This window comes from Vulpes lagopus, chromosome 12 (assembly GCF_018345385.1).
Source record: "Vulpes lagopus strain Blue_001 chromosome 12, ASM1834538v1, whole genome shotgun sequence".
Lineage (NCBI taxonomy): Eukaryota > Metazoa > Chordata > Mammalia > Carnivora > Canidae > Vulpes > Vulpes lagopus.
The window spans coordinates 40,914,377-40,933,014 of NC_054835.1; the positions used below are offsets into that span (position 1 = coordinate 40,914,377).

The 18,638-nt window shown below is 41.8% G+C and overlaps 1 protein-coding gene across 5 annotated transcripts in view; it reads right to left on the bottom strand.

Annotated features, from left to right (window-relative positions):
- STAT3 (signal transducer and activator of transcription 3) overlaps positions 1 to 18,638 on the bottom strand; it is a 73,979-nt gene that overhangs the window by 33,446 nt on the left and 21,895 nt on the right. The gene's annotated exons all lie outside the window — the stretch shown is intronic.

Below are 18,638 nucleotides of genomic sequence, written 5' to 3' on the forward strand. Positions count from 1 at the left end.
CTTGTCCCCAAGCTCACAAATACCCCAGAGAAATGCTCACGTATGAGAAAACAACCCAACTGATCGCCTTTAGCCCTCTTCCTGAATAGCTTAGGTCACAAAAATATCATTACAGACTAAGAAGTCTTAAGAAGTGGCCAAAATAACTAGAGTAATAGCCAAAGACTAATATACTTACAGATCAAAGTATACTAAGATGATTCTCTGGGATTGTGCGAACATTTAATGAAAGGCTGAATGCACACAAACACGTACACTTATCTAGAGTTCTTGGATTTGTTTCTCAGAGAAGGCACAAAGAAGCACCCTCATAACTGCTCTTTTCGTTAAAAAGTATGGGGCAAACTGGTGACAAAACCAGCAGGTCTTCTGTTTTTAAAGAAGCAAGCGTAATGGTAGTTGTGTGGTTCAAGATCAGGTTTCTGTACAGAACTCGAGAGGCCTGCACTGCAGTTCTCCCTCCATCTTCTTTGGGGACACACACAGAATACCCCACCTGCTATTGCAAAGATGCCATCAATTGGTGGAACTCTCACGCACACATTCAGAAAAGCACAGGCAGTACCTTCCCAGTAGTCTTTTATGTTTTTAATTTAAAAAAAAAAAAAAGATTTATTTATTCATGAGAGAGAGAGAGAGAGAGAGAGAGAGAGAGGCAGAGACAAGGGCAGAGGGAGAAGCAGGCTCTATGCAGGGAGCCCGACGTGGGACTCGATCCTGGGACTCCAGGATCACACCCTGGGGTGAAGGCGGTGCTAAACTGCTAAGCCACCAGGGCTGCCCCCAGTAGTCTTTTACACTGAATAATGAACAATCTAAGGCAACACTATCCAACAGATATAACGCAAGCTACGTATGGAATCTTAAATTTTCTAGTAGTCATATTAAAAAAACAAACAAAAAAAAAAGGGGACACCTGGGTGGCTCAGCAGTTGGGCATCTGCCTTCGGCCCAGGGTGTGATCCCGGAGTCCCGGGATCGAGTCCCACATCGGGCTCCCTGCATGGAGCCTGCTTCTCCCTCTGCCTATGTCTCTGCCTCTCTCTCTCTCTCTCTCATAAATAAATAAAATCTTAAAAAAAAAAAAAAGAAACAAGTAAATTAATTTTATTTATTTATTTATTTATTTTTAAATTTTTTATTTATTTATTCATGAAAGACACACACAGAGAGAGGCAGAGACATAGGCAGAGTGAGAAACAGGCTCCATGCAGGGAGCCCGATGTGAGACTCGATCCTGGGACTCTGGGATCACATCCTGAACCAAAGGCAGACACTCAACTCTGAGCCACCCAGGCGTCCCATGAGCATACAATTCTTGATCTTGAGTCACAAGTCCAAACCCTGAATGGGGCACAGAGCTTACTAAAAATAATAATAATAATAATAAAATTAAATTAAAAAGTATATATATCTAAAACGTTAGCACCTCTACATGTAATTGCACAAAAATTAATGAGGTACTTTTCATTCTTCTTTTGGTACTAAATTCTCTAAATCCAGTGTGCACTTTACATTTACAGCACAGAACTGAGGTATTTACAGGCTTAAATTACACTGGTGAAAGGTTCAACAAGCAAAGCAATGAGATTGTCAGAATGAGGTATTTGCCCCAGTCAGACCAATGTTTACACAAAGTAAATCTTTCAACAATATTAGAAGTGGCACTTGAGATTAAAAAAAAAAAAAAAAAAAAACAATGTCTGCTTCCTGTTAGGCAACCCCCAAACATTTTCAGCTACCACACCTTTGCTGTTGCCCCTGTCCTCACTACCCCCACGACCAACCCGCCACAGGACAGATGCTGCTTGGGCAGTGGTACATGTATACTAAACTGGCTGGAATGAAAGCAGTAGCTAAGGTATTATAACCATGGTGTATATTACTCTCAACAAGAAATCAAAGGCCACTAGAACTCTCTTACAACATGCACATTAGGGCCAAGGTAAAATCTGTCTCAAAGCTACAAGTATGAAGATCTGCCTTATGTTTCTCAGGATGTGATTTGCATAGAAATCTGTATAATATGTCACTTTATGTAGATGCTACTGTATACAAGTGCCAAAACTCTACAACTAGATAATTCAGTATGATAGTCACTAGCCAGATGTGATCACTGAGCACTCAAAAGGTGGCTGGTTCAAACTGAGACATGCTATAAGTATGAAGTATACACTGGATTTTGAAGATTTCGTATAAACAACAACAAAGGATGTAAAATATCTCAATGTTGAAATGGTATCTTAGATATACTGAGTTAAACTAAATATATTATTCAGGGGTACCTGGGTGGCTCAGTGGGTTAAGTGTCTGCCTTCGGCTCAGGTTGGGATCTCAGGCTCCTGGGACCGAGCCCTGCATCGGGCTCCCTGCTCAACAGGAAGCCTACTTCTCCCTCTGCCTCTGCCTGCTGCTCCCCCTCCTTGTGTTCTCTCTCTCTCTGTCAAATAAATAAATACAATCTTTATATATATATATATATATATACATTCTTCATATACATATACACACACATACACATATATATGTATATATATACACACATATATGTTATTAAAATTAATCTCACTCAATTCTTTTTACTTCTTCTAATGTGGCTACTAGAAAACTTAACATTACATATGTGTCTTGCTTTGTTTTTTTTTAAGATTTTATTTATTTACTCATGAGAGATACACAGAGAAAGAGGCAGAAACATAGGCAAAGGGAGAAGCAGGCTCCATGCAGGGAGCCTGATGTAGGACTTGATCCCGGTGAGCAGCCAAAGGCAGATGCTCAACCATTGAACCACCCAGGTGTCCCTTACTTTCTATTTTTATTGGACACTGCCTCTCTGATATAACCAAAAAGCGATGGTTCTCCTTTTTTTTATTTTATTTTTATTTTTATTTTTTTTTAAAGATTTTATTTATCTATTCATGAGAGACATAGAGAGAGAGAGAGAGGCAGAGACACAGGCAGAGGGAGAACAAGGCTCCATGCGGGGAGCCTGTCGTGGGACTCGATCCCGGGTCTCCAGATCAAGCCCTGGGCTGAAGGCTGCGCTAAACCGCTGAGCCACCCGGGCTGCCCCGATGGTTCTCCTAATAAAGGATTTAAAGAAATAGATACCTACTTTTTTTTTTTTAAATTTTTTATTTATGATAGTCACAGAGAGAGAGAGAGAGAGCCAGAGACACAGGCGGAGGGAGAAGCAGGCTCCATGCACCGGGAGCCTGATGTGGGATTCGATCCCGGGTCTCCAGGATCGCGCCCTGGGCCAAAGGCACGGGCCGAACCACTGCGCCACCCAGGGATCCCGATACCTACTTTTTTTAAGTACACTCTGTAACTGCAATGTGTGGCTCAAACCCACAACCCCAAGATCAAGAGTCACATGCCCTACCAACTGAGCTGGCCAGGAGCCCCTAGACCCCTACTTTTTATAATAAAGTCCAGTGTTATAAATTAATAAAAAATAGGGATCCCTGGGTGGCGCAGCGGTTTGGCGCCTGCCTTTGGCCCAGGGCGCGATCCTGGAGACCCGGGATCGAATCCCACGTCGGGCTCCCGGTGCATGGAGCCTGCTTCTCCCTCTGCCTGTGTCTCTGCCTCTCTCTCTCTCTGTATGACTATCAAAAATAAATAATTAAAAAAAATAAATTAATAAAAAATAACTAATTGCTTAATTGCTTATCTTGGATACAAATGTAGAGCCATCACAATCTCCTCCCTGAAGTCCTACTTTATTTAGAACCATAAAGCAACATCCCACTACACCTGCTCAATTAGAGATGAAACACTGGGATCACACACAAATATCTGCATTTTCAAACCATTAAAAAGTTACAAGTTGTTGAAAATCATCTAATTCATTTCTAGTCCATAACTCACAGGGAGTGAGTATTTTTTTTGTTGTTGTAGTTTTGGTTTTAGTGGGGGGGGATGATACAATGGGGATAGTAAGTAGCACAATAATTATGCCATTTCTTTTTTTCTTTTTTTAAAATATCTTATTTATTTATTCATGAGAGACACACAGAGAGAGGCAGAGACACAGGCAGAGGGAGAAGGCAGCTCCCAGTGGGGAGCCTGATGTGGGACTTGATTCCAGGACCCCAGGATCAGGCCCTGAGCCAAAGGCAGATGCTCAACCACCGAACCACCTAGGCGTCCCAACTATGTCATTTCTTAAGCCAGCAACCAGTTACTAGTTGTTTTTGTTTTTTTTTCTCTGTAAAATTAAAGCACCAAAAATGACTGGCGTTATGCTCTACTTCTTAGTCTAATCACTTCAGGTAATCTCGTAATAGCTATCCTATATTTTTTTTAAAAAATCATTGCAAATTAAAGCCAAAAAGCAGGTAGCATTTTCAAGGAGAACATGAGCAGGGTCAAGTAGTGATGACTTCCTTACAGGCAGCTTAGTTATAAACCATATTTAACTCACAGCAGTCACAGGGCAATCAGCCCAAATGCTCTTCATGAGAACTGCATATCCTTAGGAGATCACTAGCCAAATTGTCTAGGAAAACCACTGCCAACTAACTTGTGGCCACTGTTTTACTGGAAAAAGTTTTACAAGAGCCTACTTATTTCACAATCTCAATTCTGTTTTTTCAAATTACAAATTAATCTAAAGAACTCCACTTAAGTTCTAACTAAAGTATTTCTTTATCTGCAGAATAATGCTAAGCCTGTAATTTAATAACCACTTTCACTGAACCGCAGGGCCCAGAAAATGATTTGTACAATTTGAATGCCAAGTACGATTCGGTGCGCACAGGAGAGAAGTGAATTCATTCCACAGAGGGGCTGGCTGAGGGCACAATGTCCGGGTTAATTCTCTCCAAAGATGAGTGCTAAGTTTAGGTTAGCAGACAGCAGATGGTAGCATATAAAGGGAATGTAAGTGTGATCCTGTTTTCTACAACTTTAGAGAAAAGAAAAATAAAAATGAAACAGTAAGTCACCAAAGACTTTCCGGACTTTTCAAAACAGGAATTTCTCAACCCCTTGGGGATATAACTTACCAACAAGTCATAAAGCAAACAGCTATTGTCTGATGGGGAACTTATTACTGTAAAGATCACACACACACACAAAAAAATTGTTCAAAGTCACAGTTCTCATTAATATACTGCATTCTAAGGAAACCAAGAGATGTGTTGAGAAACACAAATCGGGACCCCTTACAAAAGGGATTCATTATCATTTCATAACACTGTTTTAAATTAAGATTTCTACTTCACATCCATGCACTGGTGGATTTACAAGTGGAGTGAGGGCCCAAAGTGAGGCCCCTGGGGACATCCAACAATCCAGAACAGAAAGTGATCTAAAGATAATTTCTGTTCCACCTTGCAGTATGTCACAAGATTCTCCTTTGGGTACTAGCCATACTCTATATTAGAAATACCTATATTATAAATAGAGCATAGCCATTATTTTATCAGTTGCCTATACTAAGCCCCTCTTTGCTGTCAGGAAAGGCCCAGTGACTAAGGCAACCTAAGTATAAAGTAACAGAAATATTCTTGCACTAACTTCTATAGAAATTAGTCCTTTTAAGAAGACTTTTTTAAAAAAGACTTTATTTATTTATTTGACACAGAGAGAGAAAGCACACAGGCAGGGGAAGTGGGAGAAGGAGAAGCAGGCTCCCCACTGACCAGAGAGCCTGACACAGAGCTTGATCCCAGGACCTTGGAATCATGACCTCAGCCGAAAGCAGATGCGTAACCAACTGAGCCACCCAGGCACTCTGAAGATATATATATTTTTTAAAGATTTATTTATTTGTGAGAGAGAGAGAGAGAGAACAGGGGAAGGGGCAGAGGGAGAGAATCATCAAGCAGACTCCCCATTGAGCTCAGAGCCTGACATGGTCCAATCCCAAGACCCAGGAGACCATGACCTGAGTGGAAAGCAATAGTTGGACATTTAATTGACTGAGCCACCCAGGCACCCCTTTAAGATGTTTTTAAAGATAATAAAAGTAATAATGTTCACTATAGAAAATTTGGAAAAATACAAAAAAACAAAAAAACAATAGATAAAATCACCCATATCCTAACCATCCCACTTTCCGGAACCACAGTTGACAAGTTCATGTAATTCCTTTTAATCTATCTCAGAGTATGTATATCCGTTATCTCTTTTAAGAGGTTAGGGATGCCTGGCTGATTCAGGAAGTTCATGTAATTCCTTTTAATCTATCTCAGAGTATGTATATCCGTTATCTCTTTTAAGAGGTTAGAGTTGCCTGCATGCAACTCTTGATCTCAGGGTTGTGAGTTCAAGACCCACACTGGATGTAGAAATTACTTAAAAGTAAAAAAATAGGGGCAGCCCGGGTGGCGCAGCGGTTTAGCGCCGCCTGCAGCCCAGGGTGTGATCTGGAGACCCTGGATCGAGTCCCATGTCAGGCTCTCTGCATGGAGCCTGCTTCTCCCTCTGCCTGTGTCTCTGCCTCTCTCTCTCTCTCTCTCTCTCTCTCTGCATCTCTATGAATAAATAAATAAAATCTTTTTAAAAAAGAGTAAAAAAATAAATCTTAAAACACTGGGATCAGAGTAATTTTACAGCTTTATTTTCTCTTTTTTTATTTTATTTTTATTTTTTTATTTTTTTTAATTTTCTCTTTTAAAACTTAATATATAGTAAACACTTTTCCATGAAAAGATATTTTTGTTCAAAGGCCACAAAACAACTACTTGATTTCTATCAGTGTTTTTAATCTAATCCTGCTAATCTCATTGAGGGCCACAGAATTATTTAGATTTGCAAGCTTTAATTTAATTTTTCCTTACCATACGACATTCTTTTTTTTTATTTTAATTTTATTTATTTATTTTTTTAAGATTTAAAGACACAGGAAGACAGGCAGAGACACAAGCAGAGAGGGAGGAGAAGCAGGCTCCATGCAAGGAGCCCGATGCAGGACTCGATCCCAGGAATCTGGGGTCACATCCTAAGCCAAAGGCAAATGCTCAACCACTGAGCCACCCAAGTGTCCCACCATATGACATTTTTTTTTCCATATGACATTCTTAAATAATCTGAGGTAACTATAAACCCCATAGAGTAAATCAGGGAGGAGAAAAAAATGAGTAAAGTAAAAGGCAATTAATGCTAGGCAAAGATACTTAATCTTCATAAAATTTTCACTGTAGGATAAAGGTGTAATGAACAGCAGGGAGCCCACATTTAACTATTACAGTTTTAACTATTTAACCATTGCATTCACAACTACCTAACACATGAAGACTCTGAAATTTCAAATTAGAAAAAGATAATTCAAAATAAGTATGCTTGGGGGACCCTGAGTGGCTCAGTTGGTTAAGAGACTGACTCTTGCTTTTGGCTCAGGTCATAATTTCAGGATTTTGAGATCAAGCCCCATATGGGGCTCCATGCTGGGCATGGAGCCTGTTTAAAATTTTCTCTCTCTCCTTCTACTCCTCCACCCCCTCAACTCATACACACTCACTTTCTCTTAAAAAAAAAAAAAAAGTATGCCCGTATAGTAAACATGTCCAAATAGTACTTTTATAAGGTTTAAGAGCAGGTGTTTGCCTTTATAATAGGAAGATTATATGTAAATCTAAAAAATTTTAAAGATTTTATTTATTTATTTATTTATTTATTTATTTATTTATTTATTTATTTATTTAACAGAGAGAAAGCATAAGCAGGGGGAGCTAGAGGAAGAGGGAGAAGCATACTCCCAGCTGAGAAGGGAGCCCAATGCAGTGCTTGATCCCAGGACCCTGGGATCATCACCTGAGCCAAGCTTAACCAACTGAGCTACCCAGGTGTCCCAATAAATAAAATCTTTTAAAAAATGATGTATTCTCCATACTTCATGTGGCATAGGCACTATATTTGATTACAAATATTTCAGATGGGAGGAGCAACAATATAAACATAATTCCTTCTAAACTGAAAGTAACACAAGGAGATGTGCTTTGTCAGTTACAGAGTGTGCAGCTTATGGTTAAAGCTGCCTGAGAACAGGTCTGAGCTCTAGATAAAAACCACAACACAGACCAAACTGGTGCGTCACACAGCCTCCCCATTTTGTGACACTTCCACTCCCCTGACCAGACACGCTCCACTGAAGCAGGGTGGTGTGAGGCCTAGGACACGGGAGTGACTTTGACGTGGGATGGGCCAGGGTCCAAACTCTGCCTGCCATTTACCAGCTATTTCTTTTAAGGATATTACTTAACTACGGAACTGGCTTTTCCTTCAGTTAAATGGGGAAGAGCCACTCTTTTGAAAGACTGCTTTAAGTTAAAAAAATAATAATAATAACAATAATGGATACACAGCATCTCTCCTAGGTGATGCTGGGTGCACAGTATACTGAATTGTTTCTTCCTCCCACTGCGGTTCCTTTGTCAGTACTTCCTATGCTAACTTCCATTTCCTAGTGCCCAGGGAAACAGATAAATTCATCAGATTAGCTGTGTTAAATGATGAAGTCGGCTTTCCCTGCCACATAAAATACATGCATTTTAATGAGTCTTTGTATTATCTCCTGAAGAAGGGAATTTGTTAAGCTGTGATTTAGTGTGTATGTGTAAGGGGAGAAGAGAAGAAGAGGAGGTGGCTGGGTGGTGCCCCCCAATCAAGTATCTCCATACACAGTCCACCTAAGGATAGCTCCAGGTCCTAAACAGACTAATGGTGAAAACACTAAGTGATAACCCAAATGAAAGAAAAAGATGGAAAGTAAGAATCTTGGTTTATGATTAGGCCTAATGACTAATAATTATCACTAATATTTGTACAGCACTTACTATGTTCCAGGCACTATTTTTAAGCACTTAACATATATATTTTTTTAAGATTTTATTTATTTATTGAGACACACAGAGAGAGAGAGGCAGAGACACAGGCTGAGGGAGAAGCAGGCTCCATGCAGAGAGCCCGACGTGGGACTCGATCCCGGATCTCCAGGATCACACCCTGGGCTGCAGGCAGTGCTAAACCACTGCGTCACCGGGGCTGCCGGCACTTAACATATTTTATTTACTCATTTCATCCTCACAACAACCCTAGGAGATAGATTCATTGTTATCCCTGTTTTACAGAGGAGGAATCTAAGTACAGAATTTTAAGTGATTCATTCAAGGTCATACAGGTAGTAACGTCATGGAGCTAGAATCCTAATTCAAACAGTCTGTTTTCAGAATTCTTGCTCTGAACCTAATGGTTACATTAGGCTAGAGAGGGAGTTTTCATTGATTTTTGAGTAACCTATGAAGTTAATCATGACATCAAGCCAATGTGATCTTATGGGGTTTTGTTCTGTTTTGTTTAAAGAAAGCGCTCTGCCCAACGTGTGGCTTGAATTCATGACTCCAAGATCAGGAATTGCATGTTCTACACCTGAGCCAGTCAGGCACCCTGATCTTAAAGCATTTTAAACAGCCATATACAGTGTTTGAATTAAAGAGTCTATCCATCCCGCTATAACTGGCCCACATATAGAATGAATCTCTAATTTATCACAATTTAAATGGCCCCCTAGGGCAGCCCCGGTGGCGCAGCGGTTTAGCGCCGCCTGCGGCCCAGGGCGTTATACTGGAGACCCTGGCTCGAGTCCCATGCCGGGCTCTCTGCACAGAGCCTGCTTCCCCCTCTGCCTGTATCTCTGCCTCTCTGTGTCTCTATGAATAAATAAATAAAATCTTAAAAAAAAAAAAAAAGAATAATTTAAAAAAATGGCGCACTAAGAAACAGACACTATTCAGGGAGGGATAATCAGGGTGTGAGGAGTCAGAACTTGAACATTTTGCTCACTAAGAAGACTTGGGAAATAGGAAGTGTGGTTAGGAGAGGGGAAGATAATTACAGAAGAGCAGTTCTTCAAATACACAGAGATCTGCACATGAAAGGGCGAAACACTCCAGAACCAATCTGCTTCCTCGTAACACCTACCCCCAATTCTGCCCTCTGGAATATTCCCTCTGCATGCAGAGGTTCCCCTTCCTGGCTGCAGATCAGAATTCCAAGAGCAATTTTTTTTTCTTTGGAAGTAGAGATGCCTGGGAAATCAAACCAGATTTATTATATTGGAACTACTGAAGGAAGGAACCATGTTTCGATAATTTAAAATCTTCTGTGTCTCTCATGAGTAAATAAATAAAATCTTAAAAAAAAAAAAAATCTCCTCGGAGGATGCAAATTGTGTGGCCAGACTGAGAATCCTGGAGTAAGAGCAGAGACCAGAGTTCAACTCTGGATAATCAGGATCACCTAAGGGGCTTTCAGAAGCTGGATGCTGGTCCTTACTCCTGATGGTCTGAATACTAATTTCCAGGGATGGAGTTCAGGCAGTTGCAATGAAGCAGGACATCACAATGACTGTGTAAAGATTATGGCATGAGATGAAGTTGGAGAAGGCTCCTGTGTAAGTCATACTAAGAAATAATGAATTCTTGACCAGGGATAATAAGGAAGTCTAAAAAGTTTTCAGCAGACTGGTGACAATTTGATTGACATTTCAGAAAGATCCCTCAGGCAGCAATAATCGAGGTGAGATTTGGCGGTGGCTGGAAGTTGGGCAGCAGCCCCAGAGCTATTCTGAAGTGGACATCTTCCAGAGATATTAAAGAGGGAGTTATGATGGGGTCTGATGACTGTCTGAAGGGTAAAAGGGATGCAGACAAAGAAAGGAGCAAGAGACAACCTCCCAGGCTCCTGTTGCGTTTGATGTCCATTTGGAGGACCCTGGGCAGGATGGCCTCCAAAGACTATTTAGTCTGTAAATTACGATCAGGCTTCATTCCCTCAAGATATGAAGGTTCCTGCGAGCCAAGAATAAATGCTGCAGCGGAGGGAGTACATTGACATTTAACAACAAGGGTCTGGGGCTTGCATGTCAACTGACAAACTCACCTATTCCCCTCCCTGCCAAATCCCCAGAAAAGTAATCAAAGGGAAAAGAAAATCAGCCAGAAAGCTCAAAGCTGAAATACACATGGGCCATGACAAGAGCTTTTAATGGTCTCCCTAAGTGTGCTTGCTTTCCCACCAGTCCCATTTCATCCTCTGAGTAGAGAGGACTTTCTAGGACACAGGCTTGATCTTGCTACTCCCGTACTTAGAGCACCTCTGATGACTGCTTTTTTCTCAGGCCGAAAACCAAAATATGTCATATCAAGGCAGAATAGTGCCATGCCTCAAAGCGTGGATCCAGACACCACCACTTAGGTGTAGGGGAGTGAGTGCCAGCCAGTTAGCCTCTTTGTGCCTCAGTCTCCCTGCCTGTGGAAAAGGGCAGAAAACAGAACTTACCTCAGAGAGTCACTATAACAACTGAAAGAGTTAATGTCCACAAAGAACTTAAGACGCAGTTGCCACACAGTCTGTGTTTGTAAGTGTTAACTTATGTGACCGATGGCCTGGTGAGCCATGCCTTTCTTGTCTTGGCTGGCACTGGTCTGCTGGCTGAGTGCCCAGCACTCACTATGCTCTTCTTCCAGCTGCTCAAAAACACCAAGGCCTCCCTCCCGAGGTCCTCCTATCACCATCCCTCCCCATCCCTGAGCACTAGGACTCCATAACCTGCACTTACAACCACTCTGCTGGACGCCAGCCCTACAAGGGCAGAAAGAGCTTTGGCTGTTGCTCATTAGTGCATTCTCCTCTTCACCCTTGAAGCATCCAGCACAGCCACGTTTATAATAGAGATTCCCAAACCATGTACTGAATAAACCTCTGGGATATTACCACTATACTGAATCAGCCAGATGGTCCCAGGCAAGGACACCACATCTGGTAAGAATTATTCTGGGGAGCAGACCAACTGATCAACTCTTTCAGTTCTGCTGTTGGAAAAATTCAAGGATAATCCCTCAGGGACCTTCCAATAACAGTAAAATCACAGACAGCACTCCCCCAGCATAAAGACATACATTAATTTCTCATTTTCCAATCCCAAATCTTTAGCCCTGGCTAAGGTTCCCCAAGTCCTCAGCCAATTCCATTAATTCCCTCCTCTCTCCAGCATCAAGAAGACTTTCAAGTCCATTTATTTCCTCCTTTTGAATGACCCCAGCCTTTGTTTCTTCCTCAAAGATGTTCTTGCCTAAAGTGTTTCTCTTCTTGTTGGTACCTTATGTCTCTTTACTGTCTCTGTTAGAAAGGCTTTCCCTGGGCAGCCCGGGTAGTTCAGTGGTTTAGCATCGCCTTCAGTCCAGGGTGTGATCCTGAAGGCCCGGGATCGAGTCCCACGTCTGGTTCCCTGCATGGAGCTTGCTTTTCCCTTTGCCTGTGTCTAAGCCTCTCTCTCTCTCTCTCTCATAAATAAATAAATTAAAAAATCTTTTTTAAAAAAAGGCTTTCTTTAACCCCATCTCTGGTACAGTCACTGCTTTAACTCTGAACATCCACAGTACTTAAACATGTGTCATGTCAAAAATTCTCCTGTTGCTTTGATTCCTTCTCCATGGGAGGAGTTCTCAGCTGGCAACCCTCATGTATCATTCTGAGTTAGACCTTCCAACTGGATGTAAGATGATGCCAAATGAACATTCCCTTTAGTTTCCTTCACTCACATTTGTACACAGACATAAATACCACCTCCTATTGCAAAAACGTCTACTAATGGCACCGTACTGAAAAGCAGGACACAAATACGACAACTACATCCAAGGAGACAAGATTGGCTCTCCCCTGGATGATCGGTTATCTAGAATTTTTTCTGGGGAGAAGTATTCTTCCAACAAGCTACAAATGCAGAGGGCCTCACCCTCAAAGGAATCTGAGGCAGGCTGCCAATTTTTTTTTAAGATTTTATTTATTTATTTATTTATTTGTTTGTTTGTTTATTTATTTATTTATGAGAGAGAGAGAGAGAGAGTGTGTGTGTGTGTGTGTGCAAAGACAGAGTGAGAAGCAGACTCTCCTGCTGAGCAGGGAGCCTGACGTGGGCTCGATCCCAGGACCCTGAAACCATGACCTGAGTGGAAAGAAGACACTTAACTGACTGAGCCACCTACGTACCCCAGGCTGCCAACTTTTTAAAACGGAAGGAATACAGCCCTTAAGAAACAACTGTGGATTGGGCAAGCAAACGTCATGTCAAAATCTGCAGGTTTGAGGGCAACTGAAAGGAGAAAGAGGACAAGTTGCTGGTAGAAGCCTGTAGGTATTGTATCTTTGGACAAACCCAAATACAAGTCAAAAAAGCAGCCACTGATCTGGAATGTTACGTGAATTATTAATATTCTTCAAAGACAGGAAACTGGAATAAACCAGGGAAAGGGAAGTTAAATTTCTGAATCTAAGTATCACCGACCCATAATATAGCTTATTTATTTAATAAATAACACACCTCTACCCTGCTGCCAACAGCCTGTGAGAAGCCCAAGGCAGGAGATGCCATATGGAGGCACTTGGTCTGCAGTCACAGCTGAGATCATCCCAGCCCAGCAGCAAATATGTGAGTGAAGCAGCCTCTAGATGATGGCTGCCCCAGATGTTCAAGTCTTCCCAAAACTGTGCAGCAAAGGCAGCCACTCCTGCTGTGCCTTTCTGGATTATCTGGGGTACCTAGGTGGCTGGATTATCTGCCCACAGCTTTGTGCCACTGAATTTGAGGGGTTTGTTTGTTTATTTATTTATTATTTTCTAGAGAGAGAGAGCGCATGAGCAGAGAGGAAAGAGAGAAGCAGGCTCCCCGATGAGCCAGGGAGCCCAACATGGGGGTGGGTCCCAGGACCCTGGGATCATGACTAGAGTTGAAAGGCAGACGCTTAACCCACTGAGCCACTTGGTGCCCAGTTTGAAGGGGCTTATTGCATTTGGTGGCAGAAAAACACTATTTTACTAAACAGTGATAGAATATCATTCTTTATAGAGAGTCTTCCATGAGAAAAGAATTTGCAGTTTTAAAGGAAAAGGCTTTGTTAAAACTATTTTATTTTTTAAGCTTTATTTATTTAATAAATAACACACCTCTACCCTGCTGCCCCACACAGCATGGGGGCTCAAACTCACAGCCCTGAGATCAAGAGTCGCCACTGTTAAAACTGGTTTGAATAGTAAACCTCTTCTTTCCTCTACGCACTCATTTTCTAAGTTAGTCATCCAATTCTACTTCTTCAAAATGACATCTACACACTGACAATCCCCAAATTTACATCCCTTGACTTATCCTCTCTCATGAGCTCCACAGTCTTCTACCTAATTGCCTATTCAGCATCTCCACTTGGATGACTAACAAAGAGATCAAATTTTATGTACCCCACACCAACCCCATCATTAAAGACCTCTCCTGGCCAACTTCACCATTTAAGCAAATGGCAACTCCATTTCTGCACAGGCTCAGGCTAAAAATTTTTAAAATAAGCCTTGGCTCCAATCTCTCTTCTCCACCTCTTCCCTCCAACATTCAATCCATTAACAAATCCCGTTGGCTCTACCTTCAAAATGTATCTAGAATGTGAGCACCTCTCACCGTCTCCACTTCTGCTACAATCTTAACCTGAGCCATTGCCACCTCTTACCTAGCCCACCTCTACCCTGCTGCCATCAATGTGCTAAGTTCCTAACTGGTCTTGGTGCCCTCACTCTTGTCCCTCCACAGTCTAATCTCCACATTACAGATTCTTTCAAAACAGAAGTCCCATCATTCCATTCTTCTGTTCGAAACCCAATCAGGAAAAAGTGCAAACTCCTACTTTAGCCCCCCAGATAACCCATTTTGCTTCTGGAGGCCTCTCTGACCTCCTTTCCCCCTGCTTTCCCCTTTGCTCATGCTGGTCCCCTTTTTTGCTTCTGGAACACACCATGCCTCCCCAGAAAGCTCTTCCCTAGACTATCGCATGGCTCGCACTCTTTTTTCAGGCCTCCGCACAAACATCCCTTCACATCACTCCATAGAAGACAGCACATCTACCCCTGCTGAATATTTCTTAACAGTACTCAGTACCCTCCAATACACCATGTATTTCTTTTTTAACTCCTTTCACCACCACCTGCTACAGGTGTATGCTGCAGAAGAGCAAAGACCTTCTTATATTCACTGCTATTTCCCCAGTGCCTAGAGGATGCTCAAATATTTGCTGACTAAATGAATGAAAATAAAGGTTTTTTAAAAAACCTATCTGTAACACGGACACCTGGTGGCTAAGTGAGTTAGTACCTGGCTCTCAGTTTCAGCTCAGGTCATGATGTAGGGTTGTGGGATCAAGCCCCACAAGGGCTCCGTGCTCAACACGGGGTCTGCTTGAGATTCTCTACCTCTCCCTCTGTCCCTCCCCCACCCCACTGGCATTGTCCCTCAAATAAATAAATAAATCTTTTATAAAAATAAAAGGGGAGGGCAGCCTTGGTGGCTCGGCAGTTTAGTGCTGCCTTCAGTCCAGGGCGTGATCCTGGAGACCTGGGATCGAGTGCCATGTCGGGCTCCCTGCATGGAGCCTGCTTCTCCCTCTGCCTCTGTCTCTGCCTCTGTGTGTGTGTGTGTGTCTCTCATGAATAAATAAATAAAATCTTAAATAAATAAATAAATAAATAAATACATAAATAAATAAATAAAATAAAATAAAATAAAATAAAATAAAATAAAATAAAAGGGGAGCCTGGGTCGCACGGTTGGTTAAGCGTCTGTCTTTGGCTCAGGTCATGATCCCAGGATCCTAGGAGAAGCCCTGGTAGAGGGCTCCCTGCTCAGCTGCTCAGTAGGGAGTCTGCTACTCCTTCTTCCTTTGCCTGTTACCCCATACTCTCCTGCTCATGCTCTCTCTCTCAAATAAATAAAATCTTTTTTAAAAATGCTCATGGAGCAATTATTAAAAATAATAATAATAAAATTTTAAAAATAGTAAAAAATCTGTAACATTCTTTTTAGCAAAGAAGCCTGAAATATCTTAAAAAACTAATTAACTCCACAGAAGGGCATACTGGTCTTCCTTCAGCATGAGCTAATAGGTGCAATAATTCATGCAGATTTACTCTAAGTGATGAGCAAATAAATAAAATTTCCCAATAGAAGAATTTCTATTTAAATGTATGGGCAGCCCCGGTGGTTCAGCGGTTTAGCGCCACCTTCGGCCCAGAGTGATCTTGGAGACAGGGATCAGGTGGCATGTTGGGCTCCCTGCATGGAGCCTGCTTCTCCCTCTGCCTGTGTCTGTGCCTCTCTCTCTCTGTCTGTCTCTTATGAATGGATAAATAGAATCTTTAAAAATAAGTGAATAAATAAAAAATGTAAGCCTTGGGGCACCTGGGTGGCTCAGTCAGTTAAGCATCTGCCTTTGGCTCAGCTCATGATCCTGGAGTCCCTGGATTGAACAGTATAGGGCTTTCTGCTCAGCAAGGAGTCTGCTTCTCCCTCTCTCTGCCCCTCCTCCCAATCTACGGTCTCTGTCTCTTGCAAATAATTAAATAAAATCTTTAAAAATATATAAGCTTCAAAAGAAAAAAATATATGTTTTTTTATTTTTCTAAAAAGATTTTATTTATTTATTCATGAGAGACAGAGAGAGAGGCAGAGACACAAGCAGAGGGAGAAGCAGGCTTCCTGCTGGAAGCCCGATGCCGGACTCTATCCCATACCTCCTGGATCATGACCTGAGCTGAAGGCAGACACTCAACTACTGAACCACTCAGGCATCCCAAGAAAAAAAAAAATTAATATAAAGCTAGGGGCTCCTAGTAGGCTCATTTGGAGCATGTGACTCAATCTCAGGATTGTGAGTTCGAGGGATCCCTGGGTGGCTTAGCGGTTTAGTGCCTGCCTTTGGCCCAGGGTGTGATCCTGGAGTCCCAGGATCGACTCCCACATTGGGCTCCCTGCATGGAGCCTGCTTCTCCCTCTGCCTGTGTCTCTGCCTCTCTCTGTCTCTGTGTCTCTCATGAATAAATAAATCTTTGGGGGAAAAAAAGGATTGTGAATTCGAGACCCACGTAGGTCTTAGAGATTACTTAAGGAAATAGGGACACCTGGCTGGCTCAGCAGTTGAGTGTCTGCCTTTGGATCAGGGTGTGATCTCAGTCCAGGGATCCAGTCCCAGATCAGGCTCCCTGCATGGAGCCTGCTTCTCCCTCTGTCTATGTCTCTACTTCTCTCTCTGTGTCTCTCATGAATAAATAAAATCTTTTTTTAAAAAAAGAGAGAGAGGGCAGCCCGGGTGGCTCAGCAGTTTAGCGCGGCCCTCAGTCCAGGGTGTGATCCTGGAGATCTGGGATCGAGTCCCACATAAGGCTCCCTGCATGGCGCCTGCTTCTCCCTCTGCCTGTGTCTCTGCCTCTCTCTCTCTGTGTCTCTCATGAGTAAATAAATAAACCCTTTAAAAGAGAGAGAGAAAGAGAGAGAGAGAGAGAGAGAGAGAGAGAGAAATGACTTAAGGAAATAAATTTTAAAACAAAACCTTAAAAAATAAGATATAAAGCTAAACTGATATAGTCATTTCTCCTTAATTTGCAATAGTGAGACTTTATTACCCAGTCATCATCTAAAAGAACGTATTTCATGACGTTGGTAGTATTTGGGAATCTAAGAAATTATACCCTAACGTAATACTGACAGAAGACACTGAAATGAGGCATTTCAAAAAACAAAACCACTTGGATGAGTAAGTTTATTTTGAGATACTCCCAAAGTAAAAAGTCTAAGATCCAACCTAGAGTCAATAATAAACTTCTTTTTTTTTTTTTAAAGATTTTATTATTTATTTATTCATGAGAGACACACAGAGAGAGGCAGAGACACAGGCAGAGGGAAAAGCAGGCTCCATGCAGGGAGCCTGACATGGGACTTGATCCTGGGTCTCCAGGATCACACCCTGGGCTGCAGGCGGCACTAAACCTCTGTGCCACCAGGGCTGCCAATAATAAACTTCTTAACACAGTAAATCAATTGCTTGCTTTTCAATGCTTTACTCTCAAGACTTGGGCTCCCACTCAATAACAAAAAACATGTTTGTGATCGTTGTTGTTTAAGATTTCTTAAAATATATAAAATGCCTGACACGGGGCTCCATCCCAGGACCCTGGGATCAGGGCCTAAGCTGAAGGCAGACGCTCCACTGACTGAGCCACCAAGGCACCCCTCCAACCTCCTCACTTCACAGATGTGGAAAAAGACCACTGACTTGAGCATCAGGAATAATATCCAACCAGGCAGCCTCTTGACTTAGTTTATGGCTCTTTCCACCACACTATGACTTAAGAGGCAAGGCGTCCATAGAGCCATAAACTTTGTAACTGGAAAAATGTGGTTAGAGGGAGGAAAAGACATGTAACTGCAGAGAGAAAATAATATTTCCAGGCAGAAAAACAGGGTCATAGTTGTTATTCTCTCAAAGAAGTATTTTGTTGTTGGGACTAAAAAAAGAGGAGTTCACATAATTGCGACCTAGCTAGATAAAAATGCACAAGAACCAAATACATCATTTCTCAAGTTTTCTTTCCTCATTTCTCAGTGTTACTAGAATATAACTGACATATAATACTGTATTATTTTTAGGTATACAACATAATGGTTTGATATATGTATATATCATTAAATGATCACAAGTTGAGCTAATGTCTATTACCTCACAGACTCACAAATGTGTTGTGTGTGTTGAGAACTTTTAAGATCTTCTCTTTTAGCAACTTTCAAATATACAACATAATATTATTACCTAGGGTCA